Here is a 10,282-nt window from a genome sequence, read left to right as displayed (position 1 = left end):
AGCCCAGACAGAGATTGTTAAATTGCACACAATGAGCCATTAAATTGCCATTAAACTGTTTTCTAAATGTTGTTCACTGTGTCCCTTAAAGAGCTCATAGAGGCAGAATAATGACGACTCAGAGTTTGCAACAAGTTCTCAGCAGTCAACTGTTGGAAAAACATGCATGAAGTCTGGTTTCTGGACACGTTACAGTCCTGGAAGACTTTTGTTATGTAGTGCTGATCCGAGTCTGTGGCTCATTACTCGAGGCAGCAGGACCTCCGGGCGCAGCTGCAGTTTGTGGCCACTGCCTCAGCCTCAGAGATAGTTCTGTGCTGGGCTTGCCCTAAAATTATCACCCTGTGTGTGCTCTGGGTAAAAGTAAACTTCCTCAGAGTATAGAGAAAGTACTTCTTCCTGTTTAGTGTCGTATCTATCAAAAAACTCAGTAAGTGGTATTATGAGCTCTGGCTTGAATTAAATAAAGAATAAATTAATTCACATGTTAAAGGGAAACTTTTCGGTTTTCAAATGTTAATAATCTGTATTTACTCTCACTGAGGTATCAGTCTGTGTCATAGTCAGCCTAAAGCTTAACAGCTTTGGATGCTGATTGGCTGAATGTTTGCTGAACCAGGAGGGGGTCCGTGAACGTTTGATTTCAGAGTTAAAACTACATACATCTTAGTTATTTTTCAGTTAATATCCTACATCTTCAGACATGTTTTTGTGTGATGACATCCTTTTTAGAATCTATACTTGGGGATAAATGCTGGTGAAGGGGATGGTGGGAAGGCACTAATCCTGTCTTTGTTTAAGATATCATTGGTGTGAGACTCAATGTTTTTTTTACCTTCCTCCCACTTGTGATTCCTTACTTTTCGTTTTTCTTTTACAGTTAAAGGGGAACTCCGGTATTTTTAAACCTGGACCTTATTTCTGGCATGAAATACGTTCATCTACTCACCGAGAACAGTTTGGTGAAAGTCGGCGTCCTTCAGAAGATATTTAGATAACTGGAGATCCATATAACGGAGTGAACGGGGCTTAGAGGATGCAGCCTCTAAATAAGGCATTATCTGTCTTTATTTCACCAATACTTTAAGAAGAATGAATGAATGAACGTGTGCTATAGCTCTGTTAGCTCATAGCTGCTGTTATGTGGCTACTTGCAGCTATAGGAGAGCTAACGGAGGGATTTCTACACAGGCACTCTACTGGGACCACTTCATCCACACGCCCCCCTGCAGCACAGTTTATTCACTCCGTGCTCTGTGACAGTCGGCTAACTTCACACAGAGTTTGCTGCTGATAGTTTTGTGCAATATGGCAGGATATTTATCAGATTTTGACAATGTGAACGATGACTTTGAGTAAGATGGACGTTCTTACCGGAGTGAATAAACTGTGCTGCAGGGGGGCGTGTGGATGAAGTGGGCCCAGTAGAGTGCCTGTGTAGAAATCCCTCCGTTAGCTCTCCTATAGCTGCAAGTAGCCACATAACAGCAGCTATGAGCTAACAGAGCTATAGCACACGTTCATTCATTCATTCTTCTTAAAGTATTGGTGAAATAAAGACAGATAATGCCTTATTTAGAGGCTGCATCGTCTAAGCCCCGTTCACTCCGTTATATGGATCTCGAGGAATCTAAATATCTTCTGTTATCGGTGAGTAGATGAACGTATTTCATGCCAGAAATAAGGTCCAGGTTTAAAAATACCGGAGTTCCCCTTTAACATACATGGTTAGGTCTACATGTTGCAAAATACATGAATAGACAAAGAAAATCTACACATTTTACTTTGCATGAGTCACATATTTCCTTTATGTCAAGTGAATGCTGCCTGGTGGAAAACAACAGCCTGTGGATGCATTACAATCTCACAATTTACAGCCGTGGACCGTGAAACTACTTCGTATTCGACCATCCGGTGAGACTGGGCTGCATCATTAGTCATGCATTAGGTGAGTATCATCCCAATATGAGATTTATTCCCCTCAGAACACATAATGTGTTCGAGTTAATGATAACGATGATGTGTTCTCTCAGCAGTTCTATATTTAGTTTCGTCTTTCATCAAACAAACACGTGCGTTTCATACTGACTGAAACTGGAGAAAATGTCCAGTTCTGAGTCATGTATCATCATTTGTTGGAGTTTCTATCAGAGCCTCACTGATTCATAACTGATTTGATGATTTTTAGGGTTATTTGTCCAACATTTTTAATCTTCCTCCAGAGGTGCTGATAATAAAGAGCTTGGTGGGTGACTCTTTAGATGTGTGGTGGTGTATTTCTCTCTCTTTTCTCACAGTGCCCCTTTCTCTTTTTATTCTAACGTCTTTGGGATAGTTTTTGTGTGTGACTGTTTTTTTTTTAATGCAACTGCAGTGAGACAACCGGTAAATTGTGTTTTTATGCCTCTGCTTTACTGATCTGCTCTGCCTCTGGCCACAGGAGCTGCTACTCCTGCTTGCGATGCAGTGGAGGAGAGGCCAGGTTTGAATGCTGCCTCTGCAGCAGTCACTGTTTAGTATTCTTTTAAGGACAAATCCTTGCACTGCGCATGCAGGCTGAAAAACACTTTAATTCAAATAGGGAAAAATCAATACTGTGGATCGATCACTTGTATCGAATCTAAAAAGGGGGTTTCCCTCTCTCATGTTGGGATGCAATCCAAATGTTGATGCAGGTCAGGCAGAAGGTAAACAAACACCATGAGCCACAGTTCGTGTGGAGACCCACAGAGACAAAGACCGCTCATGGTCTTTGACCTTTCAGTTCGAGGCATGCGAGTCCGTGTGTGTTCAACCTGGACTGAATAAAGCGGCTGCTTGGCTCTTGGTGTTAACACTCACACAAAGACTGAAGACAGGAAAAACGACAGCTAAAGGTTTGTATCTTTGAGCTCAAGTTGTCTCCTTTTCACCACTCGCACATGCGAGAACACACACTCCTGCACATGGTAACCTTGTGATCTTTACGCCCAGCTTCTCCTCATCCCGACTGCACCCCCACCCTCTATCTCAGCCACCCCACCCCACCCCACGCGTGTGTGAGTATGAAGAGTAGCCGATTGACTTATGCCTTCATTTCAGAGCTGTCACTCTTGGCCAAACACCATGACCCCTCCACCTCCATTTTGGAGGCGCACATTTTTTTTCTGTCCCTCACCATATGAATATAAAAAACACATGTGGCCCAAAGGTGTGTGTGTGTGTGTGTGTGTGTGAATGTTTATGTGCACTGGTAAATCAAACTGACACAGCTCCTTTGAATGGCAGGGGCTGAATTACTTTTGCACTTCAATTTTGCACACCTGCCATTTATGGCAAACACAGGGCTCAGCATAAACTATAAAAACAAAATATGTTGCGTCAAGATACAAATCAGAGCCCGTAAATATCACCGCCAGGTGAAGCAATTACAGGTTTTCCTTCATAGAAGAAAGAATTGACAGCTTGCTAAATTGTGACAATCCAGGCCACACAACAGAGGGACATTGGTGTAATAATACCGCACTAATGTGAACATTTTCCTCATATCAACCGAGATCATTTCATCCAGTGGAAAATACATTAATCATGTCAAATTCAAGTCAAGATGGGGTGACTTTCACCTCCATATCAAATCACACGGCACAAGAGTTCTTCATTTAAAACCAGGTGGGAGTCACTGATGGGAGATTATTTTATAGCCTTTTTTCACAAGCTGACACGATTTCCTGAGGTCTTAATGAAATGTCTGTGACAAGCGTTAACAAAACAGGAAAAATTACTACAGCAGCTCCTTAACTTCCAATTACTCACAGCTCTAATCAAGTGGATTAATTTAGAGTGTGGGGGGACCCACTGGACTTGTAATTGGAGCTTTAATCTCCCACATTTACTGAGGTACAGTAAATGCGACACCACCTGAAGTTGATGAGGAGAAATGGGGCTGGTTATACTTTCAAAGTGAGTTTCCTCTGCAAACACGAACACATTTTCATGTATATATATATACATGAGTTCCAGGACAAAATTCCAGGATTGTGTTTTTCAGTTGATAGTTCCATCAGATGCCGAAATAAATGCTCTCAACTTTTGAGAACACGTCCCCTTTAAGCTGCAGCGCCACACATTTACATGCACACTTAAAGTATAGACGCAGGGCATCTATCTGAACCTTGTGTAGGTAGACAGTCAAACCAATCAGGTTCCTGCCAGAGGTCGACATGACAAACACAATAAGGTTTCAGATTCATCACCCTGCGCGCTTTGACAGTAATTGTCCTGGGTCCATGTCACAGTCCCCCTGTTAAAAATACAAGAGATGCTCCTTTGACAAAGATGACATCGGCGGCAGTCACATGCATTTAAGCCAGACACCTGCACTATTTGTCATGACACACTTTCAATTTAGCAAAAGGGCTCCATCGAAGATGAACAGTGCCCTACGTTGGAGGAGAAAGGCTCACGAAAGTGGGGCGCAGTGTGTGTAATTTAGTCCTGGGTTAAGGAGGCAAGACATGTGAAGGGATCGTGTTTAATAAAAGGCCGTGTTTTATCTTGTTGCTAAATGTGAATGGTGGCAGTGCAAGGGCAAGCGAGACGTCCATCTCCGGGGGGCGGGGTGGGGGTTACGGCAGCTCAGATCGATAGGTGGGATGTCAGACTGAATTGAGGTCACTCTTTGTCTCCCCAAAGAGGTCCCACTTACTGGCTCCCCCATCGAAATAAAGAGAGGTATTAAGTGAAGGGTGGGGGAGTGGGTAGTTGACTTGTATTGGTGACCCCTCTCTTGTCAGAGCAGCGAGGCTTCTTGTCTGCAGCGTGTTCATTCTCATCTGTCCTGATAGAAGGTGTGACAATGACAAAGTCAGCCTGAAACTGTTGTGAGAATTGGTTTAGCTTCTTATGGACACGTTGGACATGGACCTGCAATTTAATCTTTTATCATCCCTTCAAATTTTCAAGTCCCTCTTGAAACGACACTGACTTTAAAACTTGATGTGAAAAAGTCTCAAACCAGAGCTTGTGATTGCTACATCGGCCTATTGAACGAAAAATGCTTAAATATTTTGAAATGACTTCTACTAAATCATTATGTGCCCACAACTGCATCCAAAATTGTAACATACCTGCATTTTGACTTGAAGCTGCTCAGAATTAGAAAAATGTCACCATCAAAAATGCCACCGATATCCTTTACAAGTTGTGACCTGCATACATTTTTCATTTATACTTCTGCAACTCTGACATGTTCAAAACTGCTTATGGAGAGGCAGGATGGTGTGGACTACATCTATCGTACAAAAGAACCAATGTTAGTCACAGTTGGTCAGGGTTAGGCATAGAATTAAAGGGGAACTCCGGTATTTTTAAACCTGGGCCTTATTTCTGGAATGAAATACGTTCATCTGCTCACCGAGAACAGTTTGGTGAAAGTCGGCGTCCTTCGGAAGATATTTAGATAACTGGAGATCCATATAACGGAGTGAACGGGGCTTAGAGGATGCAGCCTCTAAATAAGGCATTATCTGTCTTTATTTCACCAATACTTTAAGAAGAATGAATGAATGAACGTGTGCTATAGCTCTGTTAGCTCATAGCTGCTGTTATGTGGCTACTTGCAGCTATAGGAGAGCTAACGGAGGGATTTCTACACAGGCACTCTACTGGGACCACTTCATCCACACGCCCCCCTGCAGCACAGTTTATTCACTCCGTGCTCTGTGACAGTCGGCTAACTCCACACAGAGTTTGCTGCTGATAGTTTTGTGCAACATGGCAGGATATTTATCAGATTTTGACGACATGGACGACAACTTTGAGTACGATGGACGTCCTTAACGGAGTGAATGAGGCTGCATCGTCTAAGCCCCGTTCTCTCCGTTATATGGATCTCGAGTTATCTAAATATCTTCTGAAGGACGCCGACTTTCACCAAACTGTTCTCGGTGAGGAGATGAACGTATTTTATGCCAGAAATAAGGTCCAGGTTTAAAAATACCGGAGTTCCCCTTTAATGGTTAGCTTTAGATGGAAATAAAAAACTGTTTTGTGTGGGGTAAGGAATAGAAACACACCATCTGAACGCTTCTTTAAAGCAGCAAATGATGTTACCATCTAATCATTTCTGCACCGATAGTGTGTTTTCTTGTGAGACTGGGCTGAATTTTCAGTGGCTCAAATAGAAAACTAGTAGAAGTAGTCATTGTGAATCTGCTGTTACATCACAGAGCGCTTCAGCGGCTGTCTGCACATCAGGAAAAAAGGCACACAAACTGGTCTTTAATTCAGAACCAAACTGTAATCATTTATTGTCCATTAATGTGCTTTATATGAAAAAATGTGGGACCCAAATACACATTTTTACACTCAATTGTTGATGCTACAACTAATTTTAGCTGGTTTCGTACATATTACATGATTTAAGTTTGAATACATGCAAATTTCTGAAAATAGGATCTCAAATATTCATTAGTAATATAATGTGTTATGTATAAATAAGTTTCAAAATGCTTATATTTGTACATCTTCCTTTAAAGATCACATATTTTAGCTGTAGAGCTCTAAAAAGCTACGGTCTACCTGCTCAGCGCTAAATAACAAAGTTAGAGACATATGAGCATTGGAGCATCCTCCAGCTAAGGAACCAGACATCGTCCTCAGGTGGTTTGGGATCAATGATTAATGTATGTCTGCATGTCTGCCCCCCCCCCCCCCCCCCCCCCCCCGTGTGATTGGATCCCTGCATGATTTGGCTTAATAAGTTGGTACTAAGGTAGATCAGCATTGCGTTTGACCTTCATTTTAAGAGTTCACCTCAACAGCCTTTGCTGCTCCGTCACAGCTGTTCATGGCTTTTCTAACCCATAATATTTCACGTAGAATGACAAATGCAGCGGAAAATCTCAACCGCCGGTGTAGGCTCTGCAAATGTTTTATCAGAACAAGACGGAGCCAAAGTTCATTTTGAGTTTCATTAATTTCCTCTTGTTTTTCTTTTCTTTTCTATGATTTATGTTGAATGAACCCGACCTGAAACGTTATGCAGCGCACCCCCTTGACACTTGATATATGGAGCAATGCATCTCTAAAACTAATATAATGAATTGGATCTGTGTCTGCGTGTGTGGCCCGACGGTGGACTGTTTGTGAAGATGTCCCAAAAGCAATACCCCCATTTCCAGAATCAACAGGCCCCCGTTTAGCATTCCCAGATCCCCTGAAATGAAACGTTCATCTTTCTTTTTTTTTTTTCCACAACTATCATCTCCGGCAAAGCATTGCAGGGGAATTGGATCTGTCTTCACACAACCCCTCTTCACTTAGATCTCATCAGGCGAGGGTTGGAGTCGCCCCTCTCCTACGGAAATTGCTCTGGACAGCAGCAGAATGTACATCATTGAGGTGCCGACCAAAAATGGCATTGGCTCCCTTCGCATAAAGGCACCTCCCTCCCACTAGCGTTCCTCTTATAAATCCTTAAAAAGGGCCCTGACTCCAATGTATGGCAACACCATCAATATTGATGTGGGAGAAAGTTCCCTCAAAGCCTCCTCAGTCACAGAACATTAATATTGATAGTGTTGTGCAGCAGCCGGGACGCTTGGTGTGTCTCTAAAATGGTAATTGCATCTGGACTGGGGGTTAGAGGCCAATATCATTGCTGAATATGGACATAGCTGTTTAGCTGCATCAGGGCAGGAGGTCATGGTAATCATCTTGTCCTCTTCGCCAACTTGACCAGACCAAGAAGGGCATGTCTGGGGTCGCTGAAGAACCTCAGTTCTTAGTTCATTTGTTTGATCTTTTTCCAGTAAACTTTTACTTCTAAAACGGGCCCAGATAGATTAAAGATGCATTTTCAAGAGCAAGATGTTGCAGAGTCGGCTGTTTGATGGATGTTACCTGTTGCAACTGTTTGAAACAAAAAAAAATGAAGTAACAGATCAGCCACATTATTAAAACCACCTGCCCAATATGGTTTCCCTGTAGGTGTGTCATGAGGCGTCTGGAACGGTTAACGGTCTTCGTGGTTCTGGGGTGGGCCACATTTCACAGGTCATTGATTACCTTAAGGTATTTTGGAGGCTGAGTTAATGATTTTGGATTTTTGTTGCACTCCTCAAGCCACTTTTGATAAGTTTCTGCAGTGAGGCGACTGCTGGAGGATGCTGCTAACAGGAGAATATTGATGTATGTGGCGTCTGGGTTTTCTTGGTCTGTAATAATATTTAGGTGGTGGTTTATTAACATTTATCAGTTAACATCAACATGGAAGCCAAGACCCAGCAGAATATGTCATCATCATCATTATTCACTTCACCTGTCAGTGGTTTTAATGTTATGGCTGCTAATCCTGAGGTAACCTTCGTTGTGGTAACTTCCACATTCTGATTGTCTAGGGCAGGGATGTCCAAAGTCGGTCCTCGGGGGCCGCTGTCCTGCAGATTTTTAGATGTTTCCCTCCTCCACCACACCTGATTCAAATGATCAGCTCGTCATCAAGCTCTGCAGTGGCCTGATAAGGGGTGCTAATGATGCTAATGATGCATTGATCTGAATCAGGTGTGCTGAAGCAGGGAAACATAAAAAACCTGCAGGACAGCGGCCCTCGAGGACCTGGTCTAGGGGAACCAGGTGTTCCACTTTTTATGCCCTTTCCATCATCCTGGAAAATGCAGTTGACACCATTTTGGCTGAGTCTATTTCTTAAAAGTCAACACTGCAGGACAGACTTTTTTTTTTTAAAGATTTGGCTTACCTCTGATAGTTATGAAGAAAGCAGGGAAAGCTCTCATTTTAGGGGCTTTGTTTGATGTCAATCAAGCTATTCTCACCTGGGTCAAGAGCAGGTTAACAAGTTAGAATCTTTGCTGCCTGGCTGCTCCATAAGGGAGGTTTGTAGACCGTAAAATCCCAACTTAAACAAAGTAGATTTTGCAGGAATATCATGGAAACTACAAAGACGAGGAAATGCAGCTGCAACCAAGACTGGAAAACTACTCACAAGTGGATGAAGTCATTGCAGAGTGATTCACAGAGTTTGTTGCCAGGGTAACGTTTCACTTTCAGATGGGGGAGAAAACGAGTGAAACAACAGAAAATATGTGAGTATTACAAGAACTGTGGCTTAAAAAGACTATGGATTGCAGGAGAGATGAGGTAAAACCAGCTAACCAGCTTTCACCACACTTCAAAGCACTCTCAATGATACATGTCAGTACTCTGAGGGACTGAGCATCAGTTGTTTTCCAGACTCAGAGATCCCCACATATCTCCATATGGTTTATCAAGAAAATAGCAGCTATGGTTAAAGATTTAGCGGCATACCTTTTTGAAGGCTTATTTGTGAGATTTGAAGTTTGAAGAAACTGAAAAAAAACAGGATGAGGGTATTTTGGAGTTGTCTTCAGATAAATCCAGTACTTTCTGTTAGATAATGGCACCAAGGTTGGGTCTGAGAAGCCAGATCTTAAGCTTTTGTTAGGATAACAATGAGTCATCTGCAACCACATAATAGCAGATTACAAAGAAGTTGAGCAGACGTCTACCACTTTAAAGGCTTAATCTTGAACATGCATTGTCTTTTGAGTGTGTTTATCTCTGTTTCACATTATAGAAACATTTCAGCATTGGTAACATGTCTCACATTCAGTGCTGCTACATGTGGGCCATCGGATCGTATTAATGGCTAAATTAAAATAAGATTGAGTGATTCAGCTCATGTAACAAACTTAATCTGACAAGAAATCTAATCGGATCGGGTTATTTGCGATTGAATAAAGACCCGCGAGCGTTCTGCGCATGCTCCAGATTTTTTCCCGCGATCGTCACCCGGAAGTCGAAGGAGACGATATTACCGTTGTTGCCGTCAGAAAGAAAGAAACAACGCGATGGAGAATGCGCCGTTGTGCATCGTCTGTTCCATAACCAGCTCATCACAGATGGAGAGGGACGCAGCTTCATCTCGCTCTGCGTTCCCCATCTTTCTGAATGCCTGAGTTTGTTGTTGTTGGTGGTGAAGACGTCAACAGGAAGTGGCTCTGTTAGCGATAGCTGAAATGGGGACAGCGCCACCTATCGTACCGGGGTATGACATGCTTTGTGCCAGTGATTCCATTCATTCACCGCCATATATCCAAGGATAATTACCCTCAGATAAGGAGCATAACCCAACTGTAGCTATAATCCAGTTAATCTCACCATGTAAACCCACTGGTTGTCCAACCAGATATACTCTTTGGGATCATCAGCAGTAACTCAAAGCAATGTTTCCCTGCTCTATTACACCTGAAATTAATAGCTT

This window comes from Leuresthes tenuis, unplaced genomic scaffold (genome assembly GCF_036924035.1).
Source record: "Leuresthes tenuis unplaced genomic scaffold, fLeuTen1.0.hap1 SCAF_10, whole genome shotgun sequence".
In the NCBI taxonomy this organism is placed as follows: Eukaryota; Metazoa; Chordata; class Actinopteri; order Atheriniformes; family Atherinopsidae; genus Leuresthes; species Leuresthes tenuis.
The sequence above is the reverse complement of the archived record's forward strand: the minus strand, read 5'-3'. Positions refer to the sequence as shown.